The sequence below is a fragment of the Lycorma delicatula genome, chromosome 7 (genome assembly GCF_047948215.1).
Source record: "Lycorma delicatula isolate Av1 chromosome 7, ASM4794821v1, whole genome shotgun sequence".
In the NCBI taxonomy this organism is placed as follows: Eukaryota; Metazoa; Arthropoda; class Insecta; order Hemiptera; family Fulgoridae; genus Lycorma; species Lycorma delicatula.
The window spans coordinates 125717032-125729668 of NC_134461.1; the positions used below are offsets into that span (position 1 = coordinate 125717032).

Here is a 12637-nt window from a genome sequence, read left to right on the forward strand (position 1 = left end):
TATCAAATCTATATTGATTTTATGTAAAATAAACCTATTATTAAATTTAGAGGAAGCAAATAAATATTACCTTTATTAAATTATTGTTTATAAATATAATTAAAAATAAATAAATATCATTCAAAGATGAATTTTTCTAAACCGATTTACAATTTAACATTATAAAATTAAATCTACATCAACAATAATATCTCAGACTTATAATGTTATTAGTAGTGAAAGGATTGGAATAATGAACTAACTAAAAGTGAAGAAAACAATTTCAAGGATAATCCTGAAATGAAATTGTATTATTTTAGTCGCTAATTTGTTGTTAGCACGACACCTACAATTTTTAACGTAAAATTGCTGTTTGACACCTCACGTAACAAAAAATAATTTTAAAAAACATAGTTTATGTGATAATTTTATATCTTATTATTTGTTTTTTGTATATTTTATTGTTTGTTTAAATACCATAATTATTAAAGGATCTTTTTGTCGTAAAAAGGTTAAAAATTTAAAAATATATTGTAATTCAATGACAATATTATAAATATCATTTTATATCGGTCATTTGTTGGTATAATATTACTTTTACGCATAAATAATAACAATAAACCTGTTGTGTTACGTATTTGTCCTCTTTAAAATTTCAAGGTGTTCTAAATTATGATTCTTTTTTATTATTCTTCATTAAAAAAATCAGAACTCGTTCATTTATTTCTTCTTCAAAGAATATTCTTACACACAATCCAAAAAAATTTTCTACCATTTTTATTAATTTTAGTAATATATATATATATATATATATAAGGAATAAAATAGTTGTTGAGGAATAAATAGTAGTTGAGGTCATGATTGATATTTTAAAGACCGAAATTTGTCATTACCATCTTATACACCACTCAATTCGTTGTGCATTACAGTCGCTTACTTCAAGTATACGAAGAATACTGACGCAAGTTTTTAACTTACTTTACCATCCATCCGAACAAGTCGCAGATCATCCAGGAATTGAAACCAAACGATCACGTAATGCGCCATCAATTCTATGAACGAACGGTCGTATAGGTAAACGAGGATACGACTTTGCAAAAAACTGTGAATGTCTGACGAAGCCCATTTCCACACCTGAACGGATTTTTTAATAAAAAAAATTTTCGGTTGTGGGTAAAAGAAAATCCTACACAGGTATACGCGGCCCGGTATACAGCAGCAAGGTTATCGTCTATTCTTGGGTCATCGTACGGCATTATAGGCTCTTATTTTTTTTTTTTTTTTTTGAAAACGAGAGTAGCCTCATGATCTGTTAGCCACGTCAGATCGATATGTCTCTATGCTGAAAAAAATTATTGCGCAAAAACTATGTGTGCAAACATTTTTCCAAATTATACCATTCGTTTGATAACTGAATAATTTCTATAAATGTTGATATTCCATGGGTCTTCCAAACCCCAAACATTTAGAAACCCCTATGTGTGAGGCAAATCAGAAATTTAAAATGGAAATAATAGGATTGTGAGCGTCATTTTAAAGGTGATTAAACAACAATTTTGATATAAAATACAATCGGGCTTCGACAACACTAACCAAAATGGCGACCATTTAATATTTTTCACAACTAGTTTTAAAAGTTGTCTGCAGTTCATTCCATGTGGTAATGGTTTCATACTGAGAATTAGATCATTTTGAGATAAAATAGTAATTTTTTTTTTTGTAGTGTTCATTGTTGCGCAGTTATTTAAAAAGTACTGTAAACCAATTTTGAAATTATATCTCAAAAACATTAAATGACCACCATTTTAGTAGAGTTATAATAACCCAACGTGATTTAGATAATATTCTTGTTTTTCAATGTCATTTTTTTCTTTTTTATCACCCTACCCGCGGACCGTATCCACAATAAAGCAAAGCACAACCCAGGGGGTTTTCTACTCAAACGGGCCTCCCCGTCCGCCGGCCCTAAGTCTAGTTCGACAGTTCAACCCGCCGGTTAGATATTTTCATTACCTGTCTCTAACCCCTAGGGCGGAGTATCCATGCCCGACTATGTCGTTCCTGGACCCCGCCCCAGAAGCCGGGACTCGGTCTTGACGCCAATGCCTCTAGTGAGAGCACCCTGTGCAGGGCACTTACACCTCGGTCTTTTTCGGCCTTTTTCGTGAAGGGATGTAAGATTCCCAGTGCCTCATTTTTGATCCCTTTAAAATGATATATTACAACTCTCCCCCTTCCATTTAAAACTCTTGAGTTACCATCTACGGGTGCTTGGGGATGTAGTAGTCTCGTTTCGAAAAATACGTGTACATAATTACTATATTTAATTTTTCAATGTTTAAGTGCTGAAAAACTATTTAAGTTTTCAATAGTTTATTAGCATCCTATGTACATGATTAATCAATATTCCCTGAATCTGTCTTAGGAAATTTAATTTTGTTGACGTCCTCCGAAGTGTACTATAACTGCCTGCCTCCGCGGCGCGAGTGGTAGCGTTAGGCCTTTCATCCGGAGGTCTCGGTTTTGAATCCCGATCAGGCGTGAAATTTCCACAAACTACAAAATTGTCATTTCATCTCATCCTCTGAAGTAATACCTAACGGTAGTCCCGGAGGCTAAAAAGAAAACAACGTATCTCCAAAAGGGACGGACATTGAACATTTATCATTTAACTTACCAAATAATAATAATAATAATTCATTAACCTCCTAAAGAGCAAAATTTTATCCGATTAACGTCTTATTTAGAGTTACTGATACGAGAAATGAATTTTTGTAGCGTTGAAAGATGCCAAATCTGAGCAGTATTCGAACAAAGAACCTTCAGTGTTCAAGAACGAGGCGCTACCGCTCGGCCGCGGAAATTTAGTTTTACATATTAAATTTGTAACAAAAATTTTATTTGTGAACCCTATAAAGTTAAAAACTGGTGAATTCCTAAAAATAATAACCGTAAATTTTAAAAATATGTGTAATATTACCATTCGGTGTTGTTGATACTCAATAATCTCCACCTAAAGCATTTTCTAGAAGCACCCGTTATTGTTTTATAAGGATTTGTTTTTCGTGAAGTTTCGCAAATCAACTGAGTAGTATACAAACTTTCTCTTTCTAAAAGTTCAACAAAAGTAATAACAACTGAAGTTCAGTAATTTACAAGAAATTTTATAGATTGTTTGAAATTTTAAATCGGAACGCCAACTCCAACTTTTTTTTTGTCATTTGACTAGTTTGTTGCTGTTCTCCACTCCGTGTTTTTATGTTGACTAGATATCACTACATTCTATGTAATCGAAAATTTATTTTATATATCTTTTATAATTAAATTCTATCTTTCTCATCAGTTTTTAACACGTCTTCTTTTATCAAATACCTGAATATCATAGTGTGTATATATATATATATATATATATACATATACTAAACGGGCATAGTGTAGTCGTTATATGGAGAGAAATTAACTTTGTATTTCCGCAGATTGGAGATATATAGGCTCTAATTTTCCAAGAGGATGGAGTCCATTTGCATCATACAGAAGTTGTGCGTTCAACGACAGGTTCCCAGAAGTTCGGGAACTTATATATATATATATATATATATATATATATATATATATATATATGTATATATATGTATATATACAATATTATATATATTGTTTTATATATATATATACATACGAAAAAACTCCACGGTTTTAAATGTAATTTACATCATTTAAAATTGCAAATGCATTTATTTTATTACATGAAATTACAAAGTTTACAGTTTTTTTTACCACTTAATGTAACTCAAAATGAGTACCGTTTATAGCCCTGCAGATGGCAAACCGATAATCCATCTCATTTCACACTCTGGCGAGTACGTCTGCAGGAATTGCTTTCACCGCTGCTCTTATTCTTCGGCGGTGAAAATCGAATGACAATTTTTTTTTCTTGGTGTGACATGTCTTTTACATAGTCCTAAAAAAAGAATCAAATCCGGACTTTGCGGTGGCCGAGCGATAGGAGTTTTCCTGCCTATCCGAATTTCTGGGAACTTCGTTGATCGCATGACTTCTGTATGATGTGGATGGACTCCATCATATTGGAAAATTATTGCCTATATATTTCCAATCTGCGGAAATATAAGTTAATTTCTCTCCATGTAACGACTAAACTATGCCCGTAATAGTCTATTCAATTTACAAGTTAGAAAGCGACTAGGATTAGGATACATTCTAATTTCATTCCATTTTTAATCGGCGCTAAAGTTTCTCATCTTCTGACTCTATAACGTGATACTTGTACTGATAATAAATAACTCTGATCTCAACATATTTTATTCCGGTTTTTCTGAAAAATTGTAATCGGTTATTCCATTTTATATTATTAAATCCGTTCTCAAGATAACTTCTAATTAGTTTTATTTCTATTAAGCTTATGTTCTAATAATCTAAAGACTAGAATGGCTTTCTTTGTACCCATCTGTTTCTTATTTAATAAACCTTTTCATTGCATCGACCTATAATTCTATCTAAATATTTATATAAACGTGAAACTATAGCGGACACTCTTTACGGTAATAAAAGTGAAACCACTCGTATTATAGAGTTAGTTTACCGGCCTTCGTGGCGCGAGTGGTAGCGTCTCGGTTTTTCATCCGGAAGTCTCGGGGTTCGAATCCTGTCAGGATGTCATTTTCACGCGATACAAAAATTGTCATTCATTTCATCCTCTGAAACAATATCTATCGGTATTCCCAGAGATTTAAAAAAATAATAAATACAGTTAATTTAATTTTTGTTTTAAAAATAGACTTTTTGTTCAATAAAAATTTTCAGCAAAGTATAGGTAATGTGCTAATCACATTATGCATGGACCAGATTTTTTATAATTTTGGTTGAATATAATAAAATATTTCGATTTTATAAATGTTTATACTCGTATTATAGGCTATATTGTATTTAATCAAGATTAATATAAATTTCTTGGGGTTTGTAGAAATTATGCAACGGACTTATGTTCAAATATAAATATAATTTTTGTTTTCTGTTAGGACAGAAAAATAATCTCTGTGCTACGTATGAATAATTATTATTCTGTTAAGTGAATGTATTTGCTTATGCTATTTTCCGTTTCAATATCAAATCGTTTTCACGAAAGATTAAAAGTATTATATATGGCCTACAAAATTAAATAAACTATTACTTTTTGTAACTACAAATGATCGTGACTTTTGTCTTTGTTATTAAAAGGAGTGCCGCACGCGTGTTGATCTCTTTGACGCGATATACACGAATGCTCTGTAAATGACATCTTTGCATCGAATCATTTTTAATGTATTTGACATATATATTTTGTATACTCATAAATAGCAAATAATTTTAAAATTAAAGTGTGATTTTAAAAATATTTTAATAAAACTGACTTCTAAACTCACAAATAAAACAATAATAGGATTGTAAATAGAATTCTATAAATTTCTACTCTTAATTTTGCACGGCTCAAAAATTATAAATTAAAAAAAAATATATATTTTTTTAAAATTTTTTAGAACATTTTTGTGAAGGGTGTTTTTAAGTTCAATGAAAGGACAAGTAATATTGCAATGTTGTTCTGAGTATGCTATAATCTGGAAAACTGAATTATTATTCGGTTACGTGATACAGCACACCAAACTCCAATTTTTTTCGTGTAATATTTTTTCCTAAATGTCAAGGATTATTCACAGATCGAACCCGACAGGCTGACGACATAGTCCAATAAATAAAACTACGCTTCACACAAAAAAAAAAAAAAAAATTAAAAATGACTTCTTTTACGTTCATATAATCCAAATATCAGTGGTAATATTCAATATATTTAGGGAAATCAGTGTTATGTTGCTGATCCATTGCAGTTATTTTGTGTGCGTTTAGTTTTTAATGTTTAGTCACTGCTATTTGAGAACTATTCCTTAAGATTTCTGCTTGTTGTGCAAGTTTTTTGATAGATTTTTTTTGGACTTTGAGCGATGCGATCAAGAATATTAATCAATTTTTCCGTTGTAAGGATAAAGTCTTCTAGACTCGGACGCGCATTCAACAGATTTTAGTTTCTCTAAATTTATAGATTATGTTTCGCATTGCGATGTGGAACCCTCGATATCTGGAAACCTTTGATGAAACATCTCGTTCACGTATAGGCTGATTACCATCGTTTGTAGCAAGTTCGAAGATGTGTTTTACACATTGTAAGGTCCTCACATTTTTGGATCAAATTGAGAATTTCCTTTTTTCTAAAGTTGGAATAAAAATGTTCAGTTATTATTAATAAAATATCCTGAAACCCAGGAAGGATTAATCGAGCTCTAAGAGCGATTAACGGCCCGGAGTTGTTATTTCACGACATCTTGATGACGTGGAAGTTAATATGTGGTAGATGACGAGGGTGTAGTGTTTATATATTATATATTCAATATATACGTATTTATTATCCTATTGGCTTAAATGTTTGGAATTTTGAAAAACTTAATAAGACTTCAATCGTACTAAGATAAATCATCTACGACCACTAAATAAAGAAAGTACAAATTAAAAATGACGAAAATTGTCTTTGTCCCATTTTTAATTTTGACCAAAATTTGAAATAATATTAGAAATTTCTAACACACAGAAATAAGATATTTTTTGAGATGTATAGAAATTTGTTGAGCCATGTTCCAGAATTTTTGATGAACCAGTTCAGATACTTTAATGAAAAAAGGGGTGCGCACATACGTGCATAGTACATTCATCTTCTCAAAACTTTTTATGTGTTTTTTTTGGACTAGAAGGCGTTAAAACTACGACATTTACAAAAACTCAAAAGTTGTCAGATCGCTAATCATCTCAAAGCTATGCCAGGGGGCATAGCTGTGTAATACTGCTATAGCCAGGGAAGTAAAAATTTAAAGAATATGGAACCAATTTAACAAACGAAACCTTTTCCTTTCATTAAGATTTTATTAAACACTTATACAATTAACGTATTTTATCTTATCTAGAAACTTCATTAAATAACATACTTAACATACTGTCTACGTGCATACTTTACATGCTTAACATACTGTATGCGTATTGTACTAACTTTTTGAAAGCTCAAAAAACTTCGGAAAACTTTAATTTCTCCCGCGTTGATAAAAATAGGATTTAAAAATTATTAACATTATTAGTTGTAAACGTGTTAGTTAACGGGTAATATTTCGGTGTACAATTCACATTTTATTCAAACGAAGATAAAAATGCTTCAAAACAATTTTTTTTAGTTTTGTAAATTTTAAACATTTCGTAAATAGTATCAAAAGGTTTTTTCTAAAAATAATATTTCTATTTTTTTTTTCGATGTTGGTCACTTTAGGACCGCGTTCAACCTCCCTCACTTCTTTCTTTTTGTTGTATTTTCTCTTAATTATACCTCTTAATTTTCTTAGTTTGTTGGTCCTCGCGTTCTTCCGACCATTTCATTTTCGAATTTTATTTTTTGATCTTTTCTTCTTGGAAACCTAACATCATAATTTTCCATAATTTTTTTTTTTTTTTTGGTGTCTATTATTTTTTATATTCTATAATTTTGTTTTTGGAGGGGTCATGAAACGTCAAAATTTTGTTTAAACACAGCACCCAAACGATTGGTCTTCGCTATACTTTTTCTTTATATACAGCTGTAGAGCAGTAGAGCTGCAGTTAGAAAAGTAAAAAGATTAACTTTTTATATTAAAATATCAGAATTGTCTGAATTAAAAAAAAAAAATTGAGAAATTCCCTAATAATCAAGGTTTCTGACTTAGCGAACTTAGAGAGATTGCATAAATGTCTGCACGATTCTGTACTTCGCTTAAACCAATGAAAAAATAAATATGAAATAAGAAACTGACGAAGTTTTCTTGTATGGTCACATCTACTTAAAATTCACTTTCAATATATTATTAATATGAAAATATATTCGATGTATAGAGATAAAAATTTATATATTTTACTTGTTTCTCCTTAACTTTAAAAAACTTTCAGTGGTGTAACTTTCACTTTAAAATAATTATAGTGAAGTATTATAAACCGATCGTTTAAAAATATTTTAATGAACCTTGCAAAAGCATAGTTACAAAATTTTGCATACTTTGCAGTTTTATACATTCATGTAGTGTTCATATAAACATATATTTACACAAAAATTCAAATAGGAGAAAAAGGTTATTGTTTTTCGTCGATGTTTCGATATTTTTTTTTTATATGTACGTAGTACGTGTGTGTGTGTGTTTGTTTGTGTGTGTGTGTGTGTGTGTGTGTGTGTGTGTGTGTGTGTGTGTGTGTGTGTGTGTGTTCCCATCACACATCTCATAGAATATAAAGAATATTTATTACATGTTATTTTTTGTTTTAGGTGTTCAAGAGGAAAAGTCATTGAGTAACTGGCTAATGATTATCATTCCTATCTTGTTGCTGATAGTATCATTTGTACGGTAATTTATTAGTTTGTATAAAATCCAGTTAACTATTGTAGTAGTTTTATCGGTGGATAATCATTATAGGTTCGATAAATTTTAAATTAACATTTATATATGGATTATATGTAAATAATATATTATTAATCATAATTTTAAACGTAAACATATATAATTAACGTAATTTATAATATTAAACGATTAAAGCAAACTCCTACTGCGGCATTAGGCACTTTAATGTTTGTTTATGCGGGCTTTTAAACCAAATGAGAATGTATTGATGTTTAATATTTCGAAATAGTCTACATCGAATGTTATGATCACTTTTTTTCTAAGCGCCTGCGGGTGAAGAGGAGAGGTTATAGTACATAATGAAATGCATGTTTATAGTCCATTAAAATGTCTGCAGTCATGTCTTACCTCTAAAAAAAATAATTGATTTTGATTCGATAAATTTATAGTATAATTCTCGATTGTTCTAAGATAAATAATTATTGATGTATCTGGAATCTCTAATTAAACTTTTTTCCATAGTTAGTAGGCTATGTTACGACAAACACCGTTATGTGCTATATATGGTGTTCATAACACTGTGTTTCATATAAACTACTGTATGAAATATTCTAATATTAAAAAATGGATTTTTTTGCAATTTTATTTAAAAAAAAAAATCTTTTCTGTTCTGTTTAAATTTGTATTGATGTCAATGAACAAAAAACTCAAGTTTACTGTTTGTATTTTTATAACTGCATTTTTTTGACAAATTAAAGATATTCAAAACACGTTTATACATTAATTAATATTATTAAAATATGATAAAAAATGACAAACTGTTGGATCATATTTTAACACTTAAAATCTTTAATAACAATATTGTTACTTTTTTCCTGCTTTAGCCTCCGGGAATTACCGTTCAGGTATTACTTCAGAGGATGATATGTATGAGTGTAAATGAAGTGTAGTCTTGAATAGTCTTAGTTCGACCATTGCCGAGATGTGTGGTTAATTGAATTCCAACCACCAAAGAACACCGGTATCTACGATATAGTATTCAAATCCGTATAAAAACTAACTGCCTTTACTAGGACTTAAATGCTGGAACTCTCGACTTCCAAATCAGCTGATTTGGGAAGACGCGTTTATCACTAGACCAACCCGGTGGATTAACAATAGTGTTACTGGGCGACAAATGTTTCACCAATGGCCAGAGAAAAAATTTTAATTCTGTAGGTAGTCATCCGTCTCAAATTGGGTCGATAGTTGATTAGGGGTCGGCTCTTTCAAGTAGCCGGGTAGAAATCAATTAGACCAACACTTGTTTAGGGATTAAATCTATAAGGAAGAACCAGTGACCGGTGATCTGATTATTAGAAAAAATAAAGAAAAAATAAATCATTAATCATTTTCTTTTAAGTTTTTATATCGATTATTTAATGTTTTTTTTTTTTAAAGGCCGAGTAATTCATTTTTTTGTTGTAAACAATTTAATTGGAGATGTTTTAAATCATGAATTTGCTTTGTTGACTTATTGTCAATAGAACCGTTGATGCATTCATTTCATCAATTGCTAGTAGTCTTTAGTCGCTGGTCACTAGTAACGAATCGCTAGTCTCTTGTTGCTTATTGACGCTATCAGTCGCCATTTATTAGTCGCTAGTAATCACTAGATGCTGCTTGTAATCGCTAATTCATAGTATACGGTAGGCACCGCTGGTAGTCGCTAGTTCGTAGAATCGCTAATCGCTAGTCACTAATAGTCATTGGTCGTAGCTAATAGGCGCTAGTTGTCGCTGATAGGCGCTAGTTTATAGTAGTCGGTACTACACGCTGGTATTCGCTATTCGTTACTAATAGTCGCTAGTCGCCGCTGATACTCGTTATTATCCAGACGCTAGTTGCTTTTAGCTGCCGGTCGTTGTTATTAGTCTAGCTAGAGTCGCTAGGCGGTAGTAAAGATTAAGCGAAGCCTGTATTCTGTAGTCGATAGTAATCGGTAAACGACGATAGTAGTCTAGTCGCTTGTCGAGAAATGCGAATCGCCAGTCGTTCGTCACTCGACGATAATTGCTAATCTAGTCGCTTGTCGCCGCTATCAGTTTGTCATTAGTCGGTAGTTATCGCTAGCCGCTGCTTGTAATCACTAATCGATAGTTTTCAGTAGTCACCGCTAAAGTCGCTAGTCAAAAAAAATTAAACTAGGAGAGTATTTAGCACCTGTACATTTATTATATTTAATATTATTATAAAGTGGCTCCTTCGCTAAAAAATCTTACAAAAATCAAAATAAAAGAAAAAACTGAGTACTTTAAAATTAATAAAATACAAGAGAACAAATATTAAAAAAAACAAATCTTGAGTTTTTAATACCTACCTTAGGACAGGTTAGGTTACTTTAGGTTGCATCACAATGTTGTCCTCAATATTTTACCGATTGCATCTAAATATTCCACTTACATTCTCTTCAGTATCCGTATTCTTATAATGATAGCTACATACAGATTGTTGAAGAGATCCAATCACTTAATTTAGTTTATAAATAATAGTTTATTGGCAAACACATACATAACAATTTACAGAAGGTGTTGAAAATTATGTCCAATCATTTCTTGTCGATACTTTTGACCGTATTCCCGGATACTCTTGTAAGCTGTACCCTGTCTGTTTCCTGGGTCTCATTGTTAATCTTTGTCTTCGATTACTGCAGGGTGTGTGAATTGCTCCTACAAACAATTTCTTTTAAGTACCCCCACAGAAAGAGGTTTGAACCAGTCAGATGGATCCCAAGATCCATCTGACTATTCTGACTGACTAGTACAAGATCAGGAGGTAATGGTGACCACAATCTATTAAAGATGATTCTTCCATCGTAAAAATCCTGTAGCATTTCCACAGTAGAGTGAGCTGTATGGCAAGTGGTGCTATCTGTTGCAACCAGTAGTCACGCTCATCTTCTTGCAGTAATGTTATGAACTGTTGAATAATTTTTTGGCAAACGGCAGCATCCATATTGGTTTCAAAGGGTCCTATTATTCGTCCCCTTGAAACCACACACCCTATTCTTACTTTTAGTGGATGATGTACGGGAGATTCAAAGAAAATGTGCGGATTTTCAATACCTCAGGTCAGCTATTTCTAATTATTAACTATCAGTCAAGATGAAACCACGATTTATCTGTGAAAGACACTTCATGTAGAATGCTAATGTTGCTTCTATGAAGTTCTTGAACCGTTGACAGCAATAATGAACCGTTTTAGCATAATCAGATTATTAGTTAGCTAACCAGCATTAGATACAGATAACATTTCAGCATTCTCCTCGCTGCAATGCGGGCTGAACCTATTGAAATTTTTTTTTTCAGGCTTAATCTCCGCAAAGATTTACGAAGAGATCTTGTAACTGCCGCTGCTTTAACGTCCTGTACGACCTGCGTCGTGCACGTTTCCGATCTAAAACCGAAACTGAATCACGAAAATTTTTAACTAACTTCTGAATATCGCTTTTCATTGGCGCTTCCTTTTCAAATCTTTCCCTAAACTTTCGTCGACCGAACATGAGATTTCATCTCTAAATAAATTGTTTTCAGGAATACACGTTCTTCAAGAGTTAACCGCATTTTAACTAACAACACGCGATTACGCAATCTTGTTCAAAAGCCAATGCCCGACACAGACTAGCAATACTCAAATGTGCAGGCAATAAACAGTCTCCCCACTCCAACTCCAGTCACACCAACAACTTTCCCGTTATTTTACCCGTCTCACATCAATATATGCATTTTAACAAAAATATGTATTAGTATAAACTACTGAGTGATGGGATCCCTTTTAAGTCGAATACCCTTTTTTCTTTTTTTTTCTTATTTTATGAGTCGTAGGAACCCCATTTACGGGGAAAGTGTCGGACTTGCAACAGGTTCCGCAAGACCTTGTTTAAGTGGGTATATGTAGCTGCGCCCGGTTGAATATCCTTTACTTTCTTTCTTATATCGCGCTTTCTTTCTTAATAGCGCTGAAGCCCTGTCCGGGAAATTTTGATATTTTTTCTATAATTTGTCTGTTTTCCGCTGCCTTTTATTCCTAGTAATTTTTCGGTAGTCACTTTCCTTTCCGTTAGTCTTCTATTTAAATATTTCGTTAATTATGGCTTTAAAATTTTAATCACTGTTATTATATAAAAACGCTTTTTAAGGTTGAGGCGGACGTAAGAGAAAATATCTGTA

General features: G+C 31.8%; 1 long non-coding RNA gene across 2 annotated transcripts in view; it reads left to right on the forward strand.

Moving 5' to 3' along the window:
- LOC142327613 (uncharacterized) overlaps positions 1–12637 on the forward strand; it is a 287424-nt gene that overhangs the window by 140908 nt on the left and 133879 nt on the right. For both annotated transcript variants that reach the window (XR_012757030.1, XR_012757029.1), the window contains exon 2: positions 8357–8504. This is a non-coding gene — a long non-coding RNA (uncharacterized LOC142327613). The remainder of the gene's footprint in view (positions 1–8356; positions 8505–12637) is intronic.